This window comes from Linepithema humile, chromosome 4, assembly GCF_040581485.1.
Source record: "Linepithema humile isolate Giens D197 chromosome 4, Lhum_UNIL_v1.0, whole genome shotgun sequence".
NCBI classification, from domain to species: domain Eukaryota; kingdom Metazoa; phylum Arthropoda; class Insecta; order Hymenoptera; family Formicidae; genus Linepithema; species Linepithema humile.
In genome coordinates this window covers 18,215,856-18,233,131 of record NC_090131.1, presented here as the reverse complement: position 1 = coordinate 18,233,131, position 17,276 = coordinate 18,215,856, and the positions used below count along the sequence as shown (strand labels likewise).

At 39.0% G+C, this 17,276-nt stretch overlaps 1 protein-coding gene and 1 long non-coding RNA gene across 4 annotated transcripts in view; one reads left to right on the top strand and one right to left on the bottom strand.

The window, feature by feature from the left end:
* Window positions 1-17,276, top strand: part of LOC105670882 (uncharacterized) — a 206,103-nt gene that overhangs the window by 12,038 nt on the left and 176,789 nt on the right. The gene's annotated exons all lie outside the window — the stretch shown is intronic.
* Window positions 1-17,276, bottom strand: part of LOC136999490 (uncharacterized) — a 59,402-nt gene that overhangs the window by 20,918 nt on the left and 21,208 nt on the right. The window contains exon 3 of the long non-coding RNA XR_010889897.1: window positions 4,699-4,794. This is a non-coding gene — a long non-coding RNA (uncharacterized lncRNA). The remainder of the gene's footprint in view (window positions 1-4,698; window positions 4,795-17,276) is intronic.

Genomic DNA, 17,276 nt, shown 5'->3' with positions numbered 1-17,276 from the left:
CTGACGAATGACGAAAGGAAGACTTTGACGTGCCTGACAAGTCCGACATTAATGACGATCGAAGGGTGATACGTTGATCATGATGAGAATGGGCTCGCAGGTACGTACAAAAGGCTTTCTTATAACTCACAGCGTGAATGATGGATGCTTGTGCTTTATAGTGTGTTTGTTCGTGTGAATCCATATAAAGGTCATTCGTACGCTTTCAAATGGCGTCAGGTATGGAAAAATACGTTTACATACCGTGTATTCACTGAAGGAAATAAATTATACACGAGTTAATCTCTCTGAATGATGAAGTCAAACGATCGATGTACACAGATATCAAAGATTGTGTTTTTGATATCAAACAGCAGCACTTTAATATGATTAATGTGATTTAACGATTAAAGATTGCAACATTGGCAATTAATACATATATTTGCGAAACGTAATTGCACAAATAAAATTAACCGAATAAAAAAAATACAAAAATTACTTTTCATTAATAAAATATTACAAAAATGCGGAAATGTCTAAATAAATTTCAAGATACAAAGCATTTTAATAAAAAATTTAATTTAATTTAATCTTGCAAAAATGCAGGAAACATTTATAATAAAGGTGTAAATATGACGACTATAATATAATTTGCATCAAATTGAAGTTACTCGCTTCGAAATACTCGCGAACGCTAGAATACATAAGTCATTGAGGATATTTTTATAGAAACTAAAAGTAAATATGCCAGAGCTTATCCACCATTTCTCCGTGGCGAAAAGTTTTAATTGGCGGGCCAATTATCATTACGGCAAGTGAGGAGCAACTCGCATAAAGGAAAAGTTAGCGCTATTTTCTTAATTCTCTTCTCGACGTGAGAATAAACTGTTTTTTTATCGCAATCTTTTTCGGATTAACGGCAAATCTCTTTTTAATTATAGCCACAACATCTTACAGCAAGTGCAATTTTCGTTCTACTTGAAAAAATAAAAATTTAAATACTGATAAAAAATGTAAAATATATAAACAGGATGCAAAATTCAATTAGTACATCGTGTAATTAACGGCTCATTCATATTGATGCAAAGCGTCCATGTTGCATGAGCAATAAGCACATGCTAAATGCACATGTTTTTGTCTCTCTCTACTAGCTACGTCATTTGGTATAGCAAGACGTAAAACGAGACCGAGGGTGCACCAGCATGGTTGGCTAATGGAAGCCAAGAAAGTTCGGGGTTCAAATTCGTTTCACCCCTCCTAGGCTGGACATGCAGACAACAAAGAGCCGTCGGCGCTCGCTGCATGGTTTTTTCTCCCTCAAATTCCCAATCCCTTCGAGGGACGGGTGAAAACTTGAAACTAGAAGTTAGAAAGCTCAGGAAGACTCAATTAGAACTTTTGTACCAGAGACCGCTGAAAACGACGTTTAAGGTGCAAGGTGATGATGTTTAAACAAAAGTGATAATTGGGCTTGGTGTCACATGTTTATGAGGCTCGTTTGATCAATTTTTGCATAAATGCGCGTAAAACAAATTAAATATTTTTAATTTATCGAGACCGTCGTTGTCGATACGCAACAAAGAAATTTACATGAGAAGATAAAATTAGAATGGAAAAATTAAAAGATGTATTCTAATTCGGACTGTGAGCAACATTTCACAAATATGCTCTCAGTTGCGAAGTTTATATTCGAACATGCAACGTTAAAACGTTAAAATGTACATTAACATTGCATTATTCAGACTCGCGACATTAAAAATACACACGTGAGAATAAAGTATTCTTCTTTTGTTCGTGGTTTCACATTTACAGCCGATACGGAAACTCTACTTGGTAGTTTTCAAAATCTGCTCACAAACTCGTTAACGTGTCGTTCCATTACCAAATTACAAACTGGCTGCGCTATTAATGTCAGCGCCGAGTTCGATAAATCCGGCACGAACCAATTTGCCAAATTGTTTATCGGACGCTTTTCGTCTCTGTTCGTATGCTCTGTACATTTTTCATGACTCCGTCTCCACGAAACAACGAGATTTCCACGAATGTCTCGTTAACGTATCATTTTCAGCTTGATCAATAGCAAACATGCGGTTTTTTCCACACGCAGTAAATCGATTACGTCTGCAGCTGTTGACGCCGTCAAACGGCTTTTATGATATTATTCTACGCGATGCGTTTGTGTAATGTTATTTCACAGCGAGATTGACTCGATTGGAAATCCGAGCTGATCTCACTCAATACTTGGATATCGCTAATTTATTGGTATTCAATTAGCTCGAGAAGTAATTTATTTCCTAATTGTTCGCATATTATTCCGCGATTTAAACAATTCCACAAGCTGAACTGGATATTCTCGAAGAGCAGAAGTAATAAACGAGCTCGTTGGTGCGCTATGCATACAAGAGAGCCGATCGATAACTTTTATCATGAATATGATGTTTCTAAAGACTGTCCAAGGGATTAGCGACTCCTTGTTTTTCATAACCTTCCTTGTTTTTCATAACCAAGTGCATTTACATGCTTTGAAAATTCAGATTTTTTCTTACGCAAGGTGGAACGTTGAATTTCTTGCAATTTGCGCGATATCTTAACGGATTGCGACAAACGTTTTTGCACGAAACGCAGAATTAGCGCGTGAACACGTAAACGTGACGTTACTAAAGACTTCTGTTTGCCGCGCGTTTGAGAGTAGATCGATAGCAGAGCCGTTCGCGTTGGATATGACACGTTTGTGCAGATGCTGGTCACCTACTCGGTTACGACAAGCAACCACCTCGAGAAACTAGGTGGTTTACAGATGCGATGAGACAAGGGAAAAGGTGCCGATCCGATCCATCGGACGCGGACGGTCGGTGCCAACGTATCGGATGCTCGCCGGTCGTTTATCTCGCCTCATAAACGCACGATCTCACGGGCAATTTCGCAAATTGGAAACCTAGCCACGATCGCACGAACCCAAAACCATCTTCCGACCCCTCTGTAACGAAACTTGCGACCGTTCTCGTAGCCGCCGGCGCGAACGACTCGTGCAATCCTGCACGTCACTGTTCCAAATGAGGAAACTTGCGAAAAAAGTGAGTCGAGAAAGAGAATTACTCGTGCCCTAAATCGACTCCGGACATCAAGAGAGATATTTCACGTTTTTGTCCATGCGACAAAGAAAATCACTGGATAATGCTCGAAATAATTTTCCCAAAGATGGATTTGTATGATTCAAAAATTGCTATGACTGAAAAAAACGCCAGAAAATCCAGCGATATTATCATAATCTCTTTTTTCATCGAACTTTTTACCAAAAATAAAAATGTCAGTGAGTATTATTGCAAAGTTTCAGTCTACTTGAAGTATTTCGCAATAAATTGGCAAAATTTGGAAGTTCTTCTAATTACGTCACTCATCTTTTCTCCTCCGACTCTCCTGTTATTACATTAAAATCTCCCAAGCGCATCAGAAGAGACAGTTTGAAATTCTGACAGATTTTCCTATCTCAGAATTGTAACAATAAGCACGCCATCGCGTAATAAGTCTCACAACTTGTCGACAGTAGTATTATTCTACTACTTACAAAATGTATTCCGCTGTTTGCGCTGTTTCATACTATTTAGTACTGTCATCGCCAACCTTCTGTAATGCAAAATTTCAGCTACCTCAAGTAAAGTATGCTCGGCTCTCTACTTTAATGCAATTGTTTCCGTGAATGCAACGTTTTGTGTTTAAATATCTTAAAACGAACAAAGTGTCAATTGATTCAAAATTTGCTCCGATATTATGCAAATTTGTTGATTCGTTACATAATTCTTTTATATTCTAAAACTCAAACAAAAACGTTGTAAGATAGTACAGATCTAAATCCAACCATATAATCTGTTAATAGCAGATTCCTGAACTTATTTGGAGACAAAAATCTTTATAAACGTCGAGGCTACAGTAATTTTTAAATACGAAGTATTTAAAGTTTACCAATCAGATTATCAAAAATTCACGCGCTCAGCCATGTCGTATATTGATTTTTATATTTTTACTACATGAGAAGTCTCAGAAATCTGCTATTAACGGGTGATACAGTTGGTTTAGAACATCCTACATATATATATATATATATATATATATATATATATATATATATATATATATATATATACTAAATAAATTTGGCCTCACAACCTTTGCGAACACTCTGCGTATATCACTTAAGCTATTGAAGAAACAACGAGAAACTGTATATAATATTGGCAATGTTGGTTAAATCGCAATAAAAATTCCCTCACGCGCGTCGCGAACAAAATCTGGCTTATATTTTTCCACCTTTTACGCATGGAAAAAATTAAATGTATCTTGATGTGAAAAAAAAGAATAAACAGAACATTTTATCGTTATTCGATAGATACTAAAGTCGATTCAATCGTGCGAGTTATGGGTCACGCTTTTTTTGCGCACAGGTAAAATCGAGCAAAATTCCATTTTTTATATAAAAATTACATATTTTTATGACGTAGAATTTTTTTTTCATGTTTGTTGCAGCAATATTATACTTTTGAACGTGATCTTGTTAATAAATATCCCCATCTTTTTTAAAAACACTGTAAAATATCTTTGGATAATCACAATGCAACAGTAATCGCAATTCTTTATATTTGTTTCCTGATATTTTCACACGCCAACTTTGATCCAATCAAATTCACGGGATAAAAACAGCGAGTTAAAGAATTTAATACGTACCTGTCAAATCTGATTCGCTGAATTATTTCAAGCTGCTACAACGTGATATTTCAAGCGTCCATCCATCTGCACGGATTAAGATCCACCATCAGAAACCTACGATGGATGATGTAAAACTGTTATATCGTGCTGTAATCCTTCTTGGAGAGAGATGCGATTTATTGAAATATTCATAATAATTTTTTCTACGTCTCCAGGGACAAGACACTAATTTTTCGCTCATCCTTCGCGTTTATCCTTCCGCTTTAGAAACGCGGTAACAATGCGGATCAGCCTGTCGCGATTTATCCTCTAACAAACTGAGTTCACACAATGGTATATATTTTTGTATATTTTTATATTGTGAGAGAATTAAAAGAGAATCAAGAAAAGAGATTGAAAAATAAAATGGTCGCAATCAGATTATATCTGTCTTGCTTCTCTTTATCGCGTTAAAATTTCCAACGCTCAAATTATTGCGTCAATTTGTTTGCGCAATCAAAGTACCATCGCATCGGTTGTTTCGACACTTAAAATATCCCCTCGCCCTTTAAACTGACGCAAAATGTGCTCACTATCCCCTCTGACAAGCGAAGTCATATTTCCACCGTCCATTTCAGTCGCGGAGTACGATCGTTCGGTGTCATTTCGCGGCGAGTCCTTCATAATTTATCGAGAGCGTACGAGTCGTTTCGGCGCACTTTGCCGTTGTTCCTGGCCCCGGCCATCGATCGATGCTGGGTTGGCGTACATACGCGCAAGAAATTAATTTCGTATGCACCCTTCTGCGTGAAACTGGGATAACGAGTGAGTTGCAGAGGCGATTGTATGTTCCAGGCTACATTTTCTAAACGCAATATTCACGCACAATTATTTGATAAATGTCAATCAATGTAATTCACATTATGCAAAAATAAAATCAATGTTTGTGTTCAATTAGAATAAAAATAATTGTCGACAAATTAATTTTCTCTTCGTAAATTTTGTGCGTCCAAATCCGTCCATATTTCCATCAATATTTTTATATTCATTAAAGTTTTAGTATATGTGTGTTTTATTAATGTCAGCTACATAATTAGTTTAGGAAATTGCATAAAATTTACAATTCTATTATTCTCGAATTTTTTATATTGATAATATCGCACCACGGGCAGAAAACTACAGCCGGAATGCATATCAATGTTCCCAAGAGTCGAAAGAATTCGAATTATTTCACCTTGTCTGAGTTAAGTGCGCTATCGGAGATTGTTAAGACCCGTTTCTACTTCCTGTTGTACTCATCTTATATCGGATTACCCATTCTATCCTTAATAAAGAAGAAAAAACTAGGAAATACGAACTACTGAAATTCGCTTGCGCATTCTGCAAACAGATCCGTTTCGATTTGAGCCGTTAATGCTTCGCTCGAGAATAAAATTGCACGATCATCTGTCTCGAGAATTCAGGCCTTTGTGCTTCAGGTTTATACTCTGATTATACATAACAAATAAAACTAGAAGAACTCATAGAATACGAGCTTCTTCGAATATCTTAGAGACTAAGATACTTATTCCTTTTTGAAATAAAACTAAAAATCTTGTAACAAAACATAGTTTGCATCTTTATCTTAAAAAAAATAAAATATTTCGTACACAAGTAAGAGATTAAGTTGTCCGACTTTATCAGTCAGACTTTATATGTGAACTTTTTTAAATAACTTTTAACCGCTTTCTGGAACGGAAGGATTGTATTCGAGAAATTATTTCAAGCATCGCGGGCGGTATATGACTGTTAAGTCGTAGCCGCAACGGAGGCCGTATCGGGACAGGCCGGTAGCATGGACGATGATGGATGAACACGTAGAATAGAAAATCTTGGCTGCGAGCGCAGCGTACGGTAGCGTAATATTACGCAGAAGAAGAAGGAGAAGGAGGCGGTAAGAGCAAAAATGACGGGGTATGAATTATTACTACGCACGCTGGAGCTCTCATATTTCCAGACGCCGCCGCGCCGCAAAACTGAGTAATCGTATATCGTCGACTTCGACATTTTTTACATTTACTTCGCAGAACGCTGATAAAATCCAGTTACGTGGCCGTAATGTCGTTTCTGGACGATGAAAAATTTCAGAGTAGATCTAGATAGCTAATGAGACTTTATTTTTTTAAATAAAAATATCTAATTTCGCTCGGAGTTCGGTACTTTATCTGTTTTTCTTTCACGCCAACATTTTGTAAAATGAATGCAAAGAACGGCGCTCACCAATTAATCATCGTTTAGCAATGCCTTCGGTAAGTGCGGCAGTTTCTATCCGCGGCTATAAATCTTACTCGCCGTAACTGCGAGTATATATCGACGTCGCGCTATTATTGTTTAACCCTTACGAAGATAGGCGCCGCGGCGTCGGCGACGTTTACGCATTTCATCGATTGACGGATATTTGCGTCTGACTTTTTAACGCCACAATCGCATTAGAGGCGTGATCGTGAAAAGCGCCGCGTTGGCGGATTAATGGAGAAAAAGCGCCGGTAACACCGTCGCGACACAAAAGAAGATGCTGAAAAACGCGCATCCGCGCGCATGCACCGTGAGTTAATTAATCATATCGCGTTATTGGCCGCCGGCGATACTAAACTCTTTAATTCGTTACCGTTCGCTCCGCGAATGAACCGAAGGGACTGAAATTCACATTAATTAGTCATCGGAGCGGAGCTGCGCAACAGGGATGTTCGATTAAATTTTTTTTCTCACCGACACAGCATTTCGATCCGCTTAGCGCCGACAACGCATACAGACACACGCGTGCGCACACACGCGTCACTTTACCGTTTGCACCCGCAAAATCCTTTTCCCAGCTATATCCACGTCGCCGCTGCCGCGCGATTAAAGTATTAAATATTTAATAAGAGCGCGCGCGATGTGCGCCACCGACCCCGGCGATCTGTGTGCATGACACGTGAATAAATATTAATAAACGCTGGACGTCGCTGGTTGTCCATGCTGTTCGCACGTTAATATCCGAGTATACGTTCGGTTCCGTTGTGCTCGCGTAATCCAGACAATAACTTTTGGTTCACGCGCGTGCATAGTAAAATACACTTCTTAATCCGTCGCGATCGCGTAGTATTATTTTTATTATAATATCGCAGCCAGACAATGCACAGCGCGGATACGCGGTATCGGTCGGATTATGATGCTGCCAGCTTAGATTAAACTTCTTAGCACACAACACAACGCAGAGTTTCTTCAAGCATTAGAAGAGCGCATAATTAAATAGATTCTACAAAGTTGTAAAATCTATACGTCATACGGTATATTGTTATTTTAGACTTATAATAAATAAGAGATAATTATATTAATTACATTATAATGAATATGCGAAGCCTAACTCATCGAGAGAACATAATTTCCTAGAACATATCAATAAAGACTTAGTTTATTCGAATCGCTCTGCCGCAAATTGATATTAATTCCCCGCTAATTGATTAATAATTTTATTCAACTTTCCATTTAACAAATTAATTGCGACTTACTCGCGCGGATAGATAAATTTCGCCGGCAATTACTTCGCTATATTTAAGACAGCGCAGGATACACGCGATCGTTTCCTAAAACAATAGCCGAACACGTAATCGTGGACTTACTCATATCAGGTGAGTCATGAGTACGAGCGTATGAATCGATTTCACTACCCACTTGTTAAACTTTTACACAATTCACTAGTCAATTATAAAGTTACTTTATTATCTTTAACTTCTGCATAAGAATCCAAATTTTTTCATTGTTTTTGTTTTTCTTAGATCTAAAAAATTATAAAACTGACTGAAAAATTGAATAAATAAATCTACTCTAGAGATTTCTGCTATTAGGTTTCTATAATCTCCCCTCATCATGTCTTCATCTGTGTGTGCATTGTTTTAATATAACCCCAGTTTCAAATAACTCTGTAATTAGGCGCCAAAGTAAATGTTTGCGCGGGAAATTCCGTCGTATTCTCATATAAAGTCTTGAATATGAGTATGGCTATCAGCGCTCTTCCTCTTCCGCTGCTACGACCTTGCCAAAAATAATAAAGCCGCCGGGCATCAAATCCCGCCAGTCAAGCAAGGCGCGGGGTAATGATAAATTAATAGAGGGACGATTAATTAAAACATATTAGAAACCAGCGTTGTGCCGTGTCTCACGGGGTCACGTCACGTGACGAGGAAGCGAATACGATTCATCATGTTTTATGTCGTTGTCGCGCGTCGATGATAATAAATCCTTGTCGGGACAGCAGTCTCGGTCAAGCCGAGAGAAACGATCGCGAGCGCCGCATGCGATGACGCCGGCACGTAGCTACGAGTTTCCTCGACGTTATTTCCGCGCCGCGCTTTTCCGTCAGAATCAACCGTCGCGTCGGCGGAGCCGGTATTTCGCCAACTCCATTTTCCACCTTGTGACTGTCGAGAATGCTATGCTAAATAATGATCTACGATGCAGCGCGACCCCCCTGCGCGAGCCGCGAATATACGGCGTTGTACTGGGTATGTCAGTCGCAAAGCCCGCTTACCGCAAAACGGCGCCCGTCGTCGTCCGTAATAATTATTGCAGTGGCCGGCGCGCGGCGGCGATTACGTGCCCGTTTACAAGGAGTGTTTTATGCCCGGCCCGTAAATTCCCGCGAAACACGGCTCGCCGAATCACGACATCGGTATTCGTTTAGCCACCGGAGATGAATTGCGCGCGTCGAAATTATTTTTACTATTTACTGCCCAAAAATCAGGGCACCGCGGCTCGCTTGCGGTTGTTTCGAGTACATTGAATCGCTCGCTCTAGCTATTCGCGATATAGTTCACACTATTTATAATCAGAAAGAATTTGCGAAAAAAGGAAATGCACGTTTCTCGCTTAACAGATAAAAACTCGCCGAGAGAGTGAGAGAGTCAGAATCGCGATAGACTCCGCGATCCTCGCACAAAATGTTTTTCCCTTTTCTCCCACTGGTTCTCTTAATGGCTTTCATCTAGATCTACCGAAAAATCCTGTCCTCGAAAGAATTAATGACCATGCAGAATCGCTGACTATGTTGCTCGATAACATCCAACGGAGATTCGATTTGCATCGATTGCCAAGCGAACACGAACGATACTCGTAACCGGGAAGAGAAAGCCCAGCATTGATTTTCTGCGCCATTAAAAAAAAGCTAGCCCATACTTCTTGACTGTGTGTCCTGGAGCGAGCGTAATTTAATTTTAACGCCCGCGTGGTCGCCGGTACACAGGTATATCGCGGCTGCACGATCGATTGGTACCGGTCGCGCCCGCTACGGCGGTATTATTCGCGAAACAGACAACGGAAGTTTATAGTTCACCGTCGTGACGTTTTATTCTCAATAAAATTCGCTTATCACTGCTGGCCGATACTTTTCGTACTCCGGTAGGAACCGGTAAGTGCGCGGTGGGACCAATGCGGATTTGCATCGCGGTCGTTGTCGTTGACAATCGCGATCCCGATAATCATCGGCGGTCATAAAAGAGATCATGCTTCTCTTCTTTCTGTTTGCTTCTCTCTTCGCCAAGTACCATCACATTCAATCCCATTCTGCGCGAATATTTATTGCGGATAAATAGCGATTTTTCGATGCATCGATGCAACGTGACGTGTAAACGATATTTTACACAATAAATGGAGAACTGTCTGTAAGCGAAGGTTCAATGGCGCAAATAAACAATAGAACCTTATCCTTGCGTTTAATCGTGATAGTATAAATATGTATATGAATGTGTATCTATGAAATATAAGCGAAATTCCATAAAAAAAAAAATAAAAAAAATAATGAAAATTACACATGGATCAATCTATACAGAAGCGGAAGATCTGGTACAAGCATCGCGATTAAATTGCACCCGATAAGCCGTGCGACCTCGTTTATAGCACGAGAGATGTGCACACAACTGTTATAGGTCGAAATTAAAATTAACCCCTTCGTCGCGCGCTGGCATCACTCGCTAAACGTCCGCTGCAATTGGACGCGACAGCACGTACGATCGCATGTACTCCCGTAGATCGAGGTCGATTCTATTGCACTCATGAGAATATTTATGTACAATTCGCTACCACGAGCGCTGCAAGAATAATCACCGGCGCGCACGCTCGCGCGTGTTGTGTATATAGGTACGCACATGCGATACCTGTACGCGCTTATTTATCGCCCGGTAGAATAGGGTCGATATAAACTCGATCTTCGCGTATCTATAAACGACGCGATTTTCACTCTCGACTCGCTACAGTGTAATCTGGATAATTGGTTACTAACCGCCGAGATGTTCCGTGTTTAATCGAAAAAGCAGGACGTGATTACTAAATATTTGCCGGAGAATATTTATTTGTATTTTGAAATATTTCGAGAAATATAAATATATTAAGTAAAAATTTGTAAGAAGTAGTCAGTGATTAACTTATGTGCTCTCTGAAATTAATAAACTACATACACACGGACACACAGATTTTCAAAGTACTTTTTAAATATTGCCGTATATAAACTGCGCGATAAAGGATTATTTTTATAATCAGAGAATTATATTGTTAATTTCCACACAACATGTTTTTGCACGTTTCTTTCGAATACGCAAACTGGATAGCAAACCGGAAAAAGATGAAAAACTTAATGTTTTCTTTTTTAATTTGTGTAAACAACACGGTGATTTATTATCAGTATTAAATTATCTAATATTTACGATGTTATAACGTCGGTTTTATAACCTGCTCGCGCTGTACATTATTGCGTTTATCAACAATAATATAACGAGTTTGACAATCGATTATTGACATTGCGCGACGCTATAACAGCGCACAATGTTCAAGCACAATTGCCTAGTCGGGCGCTCCTTCACTGTCAAAATGGAACTTCGACAATTACAGCGCTTGTCCCATGATTAGCTATCCGAAACGACTGATATCATCCAAATTGCATCTCAAAATCTCGAGCAATTTCTGTTGCAAAATCAGTGAAAATAATTTCGCCGCATCGGCGCTCCTTGAATTGTAAACGGAAACTGCAATTGATTAATTTCCCATTCGTGCGCATATCGAATAACATGGAATAAAGTAAAACGCCATAAGCGATTCCGCAATAATTAAATTTAACAGAAATTCGTAAATATTCGTATCTATGCAGAGCATAGTCAAGCGAACAAAAAAAAAGTATATTATATGATAAAACGTTTATGAATCGCACAAATGCATTTTTATTGAAATGGTAACCTATTTTACCTCGATGTAAAAATTAATTTTTGTCGAAAAAGTTAAGCTATAATATTTTTATTTATACGTTTAATTATGCAAATTTTATATCCATATTTCAATTTTCGTCACACCTATCATGTAATATTTTATTATTTTTATGTAATAATGATATAAACATTATACAAATAGATTCGTCTTGTACTGCAATTTTTAATATATTTATTTGTTTAAAAAAATATCTTTATATACGTGTGCCACTTGAAAAATATTTTTTTTTTTTTTTTTTGGTCATAAATATAACGGAGAGATTGAAACGATTTTTCAATATAATAGAAGATAAAATTGTTCGAATGCCGTCTATTTTCCAAAACCGCGTACTCTCGTTTGAATGGAGAAATAAACGAAAATTTTATTTTTTCGTAGCCGCGTAACTACAATTTTTGTACACTCAGTAAAACGCATTCTCGAACACAATGCGAGCGCTGCTCGCCAAGAAATCAGGATATAATTTCTTCCCTGAAACCGAGCTTGCGTCACACTTGAGTGTTCATACGCATCGAAATAAATTCGCAAGACTGATTCGACATAATCTTCTCGCGTTGCATAACCCAAGGGATGTAGTACACACAACATCGTAGGTTCTGTTACATGTCTTATCTAATTTCCTCTTTCCAGTTTCTCTCGTACCTTAAAATCCCGAGCGAGCTTGTGGAATGTATCAAGACCGTTGCCAGTCGTAAAAGGCGAATGAAGATACACGGTGGGTTCTCGCAAGTCGAATCGACACGACTCATTACGCTCCTCGAAAGGAAAATATCGCGTTTCCGTTGCAGCGACTTCTGTATTCGTGCTTTCGAACATCTTCTTTCATTAGAGCCGGTCTTACCGCGGATTCTTTGCCGTCCAACAAAAGAAAAATACAAACGCGGCGATAAATAACTCCGATGGAACTAACGGAGGTGATGGAATGAGTTTGAAAAAGATCGAATCGCACGGAAAACTTTCTTACTTCGGAACGATCAGAAAATGCCCAGTCCTTCGCAAATAAATTATATTTCCTTTTTCTTAGTTTTTTCTCTGATAATTGTGCCTTCCTCTATCCCGCGACGCCTTTAAAGGAAATGTAATAACATGAAAGCAAGATCCTTTTGCTTTCTTGGCGTAAATAAAACTTTCTTTTTAAAAATTTTCCACCCGTACTTCCCGGGATACAAATAGTACAGCTTTAACTTTACTGTCGCTTACGAAGTCGCTTTCCATTTCCAATGCATCGTACCAGAAATAACAAGAATTACGACGGAAAGAGTAAAACTGTCCTCCCATGTTTTTTAAAAGAGATATACTAATTTATATACTACGATAAACGTAATCAACAAAGACGTACGAATGTAAAACGCAATTTTGTGTCGGCACAAAACATAATTTATCTACCTACATATATTAAAATAATTATCACATTAACGATTCGTCGCGTAAGAGATAATAATAAAAGATAAAAAACATTTCTCTCCACCTTGGCTAAATTTGTACACGAACAGATATCACCGATGTCGGGGGTGCATAAATTTACGAATGCAAAGGGCCGCGCAACATGAACGATCGCTACTATCGGCAGGAAAACTAAAAACTCGCTTGCGCCCGCGCGAATAATAAATTACCAAGTGACGTGAACCACTTTTCGATTCGGTGTAGCGTAGATGCAGAGCGCAACGTTTTGTAGAAAGGAAAGCGCGGTGCAAGAAGTTACGATCAGTCGATCTGGCCGCTCGTTTATCATCGCAGGTCAGTTCTCCTCCGTCTCCGCGCCCTGCATAGGTACTCGCGTGCGCGAGTCAGGTCGAACTTGGAATCACGCGTGTCGTTTGCTGGGGCTCCATAATTTACTCGACGTGCTGGAACTTGGTATTCGCGGGAGTAGGACTTACGCGGCGCGGCGCGCGGAGTACCTCAAGTGGAAGGAAATGTTTTCCGGGTAAATTCCTCCGCCAGGTCGACCGCGGCGGTATGAGAGGAGAAGAAATATTTCTTTCGAAACTTTCGACCCATCTGACTGGGAAGAACGATCGCGCGAATCTGTGATTCGGTAAATAAGACCGTCTTGAGTTACTCGTGTTTCGTCCGCAAATCGATGGGGAATACTGGCTCTCCGATTTTCGAGCTGAAGGGCTCGCCGCTCGACTTTTAGAGGAAACTGACTGAAAGTCCGACAGGAAAAATTATTGACTGTTGTCGACGATTCATATAACGGATTTACATAAGGGAAAATTCCTAAGGAGCCGTTTAGAATTTATGGTAAAGTTAAGCAATAAAATTTCTCAGTGAAAACATGTTTATCGTTAAACGATTTACCATGCAATGAAAGTCATGTAATCTAAGAGCATAATTATACGTTCTCAAATAATATAAGAAAATTTAATGTCGTAAATAAAACTAATAATTTCATGATATATAAATCGAAAACATAATATAAGTAGAAAAACAATATTTTCTACTCCAAAGTCGATTTCATATTCATGTTTCGGTATATTATTTCAAATTATGATATTTCTCGATGTAGGTATTCAATATATGTATGTTCTTTATACTCAAAACCCTGATGCCTGATGCAAAAAGAAATAATTGTAAAAGAAGATGCTGCGATAAATCGGCACGTAGCTGCGAAAGAAGAAAATTGAATCTCGGAAAAACGGACTGGAACTGGGATTTTTAAAAGAAGAAAGAGAGGATTTTACATACTTCCTATGCACGTCACGAAGGATTTGAATAATACACAAAGAAATGCGATATGGATATACCGGCCAAGTATTAGTGAGCCAAAGAAACGTAAAAGGCAAGCATTGAAGAGTTCCAAAAGAGGCGACATGTAACAAAAGTAAAAAGCAAAAGAAATATTCGTCTTTTCCATTTTGCCCTTGTCAGAGGTAATATTCGAGGCTATACGAGTTACGAGCAAGACAGGATAAAGTTACCCATCTCCTCGGAGATTTTATGTCACAGGCTCAGATGCTCCATCACATGGAACCGTATAACGGAAAAATATAGAAAACATGTACCGGAAATATGTACTATATAATGCTACAGCTCTGATATATGATATGCAAAATAACATATAAAAACTGTTAGCACATTCACAAACGATACAATAGAATGATATCTTTTATGGTGGTCTATTTAACAGACTTTTCTTTTTCTTCAGAGTTAACCATCGGTATAACAGCAAAAATTGAAAAATGACATTTGTACGTGTCTTTCTTTAATCAATCATATTTCTAAAATATATTTCATTTTATATCTCGCTCATAATTTTTCCCTTAAATCTATCCGAGGTGTGCAAAATTATACAGACGTACAATATACCTTGAATACAATGGGATCACCGTATATCAATTTCGTTGTGCGGTTTGCTCGTAATTCCACGTCGGATAATCGGAAAACTCGTAACGCCGCAGACGTCATATCTTTCGGTCATTCCGTTCGGATTGCTAGCACTAACGTTTCCTACGACCCTTCAGGGTGGTACCACTCAATTTCCCGTATGCCGAAGACCCGCTGGCTGCCCATTTACTTGCTCGTACACGCGTTCATATGCATTATAATAGGGTGCCACATATTACATCGAATATCGTCGCGTATTCCGGACACAATCCCGTCTAACAGAGAACGACGCACCTACCTGATGATGAGCGGATATAACGGAGACGCAATAACGAGAAGTTGGATTAATGCTCCGCGATGTTTATCGTAAAATAAAATACAGAGTGCGATGAAAGCTGCTCATAACAAACATAGATATTTACCGATGATCCGCGTCGGTATTTTTTTTTCGCGAAATGGAAACAGAATGGTATTTTTTTTTATATTTGTTTTGTTATTTGTGTATATTCTGATCACAATTTCCAGCATTGTTTGTCAAATTGTTAGCGTTAGATCTCATTTATTGCAGAGTTGCGGACTAATAGCTGCGTTCAAAGTTTAGATGTAGTTGTATCCATGGATATTGTAAGTTTGCAAATATTGCGATACGATGTACAGCGTAAACAATATTCGCAAAACAATAATGATTTCGCGTAGAAATTTGTTTGAAAATAACGCGCACAAAAAGTCTAATTAACGAACCCGTGCAAATAAAGAAAATTTCCGATGTATGCATTGTAATCTGAAAACAGTAATGCGCGTATACGTGTTCACCAAAGCCAGTAAGTACTCTCTGACAAAAACGTTTACGATGATTCGTAAACGCGCGCCGCGTCCAGATTTTCCGTAGCATTAAATACGCGGGAACGACTTCGCGGTAAAAGCTCACGGTCGTACCACTTTCGGTGAACGGCGATTATCAGAACCGAACCGCGGCTATATTATCGGGAAACAATAGCCATTCGCACGGGTAATGACATGCTTTCGAAAGCCCTCGCATGTACGCCACCTACGACGCAACGACTTTATCCCTAGATACGAGAGTATTATGTCTCGCCGTTACTTAATATAAAAGTGAGAACGACGCGAAAACCGTGATTAAACGCTATCATCAAATCACATCACGCCTTTAAATGAAGTTTAGTTGTGATTTAATTAAATTACTTTGGTAATATATATATATATATATTCTAACTTTACGATACGACCTAAATACCGGGAACATATTTATCGAACATATTTACACTTCTCGTCGTCAAACGTAAAAATTCGAATCAATTTTGAAATAATAATAATAATTGCATAACAATAATAATGTAATAATTCATGAGATAAAAAATTTAACATAAAAATACTTTCATTATTATTAAATTACAGCAATATTTTTTATCTATGATTTTAGTTAGGTTGCTCAATGTTTTGTAAATGTACAAAACACACAATCACTTTCGCAATAGCGAGCAAAAGCTTTTACGCGAAATACAATCGCTGCGTTGTGGCTCTTCGCCGAGGGCCCTTGCTATTACTAGACGGTATGTGCATGTAATTCCATATCCGGAACACAAAGCCCTGGACGCATCTTTCCGGTCCGTCGCCTGCGGTTTGCTCGATCGGTGTAACCGTTCAGAAACAATGAGATCGCGGCAATTGTCGTCGCCTGTAAATTCATGGCGATTGTTTAATTGCCTCTCATAGCTCGGACCGGCGTAACGCAACGCGCTTATAGCGCAATTTAAGCCTTAGCTCTCTCATGGAATAAGCGGAATGCTGCTCGAAACTCGGCTCGAATCCCGAAATCCCCGACGGATCGCGGCGAGTAGCAGGGCGAAGTGGATGAGCGATGCCGGACTACATTAGAGAGATATTAACATACGTGGATCGTCCTATACGAGCTGGCAAGCGAGCCGGCAAGTCGACGGTGGGCCCAGACTCTCACTCACACATGTTTGCCGATGCTCACAGTATGCCGTCTACGTGCG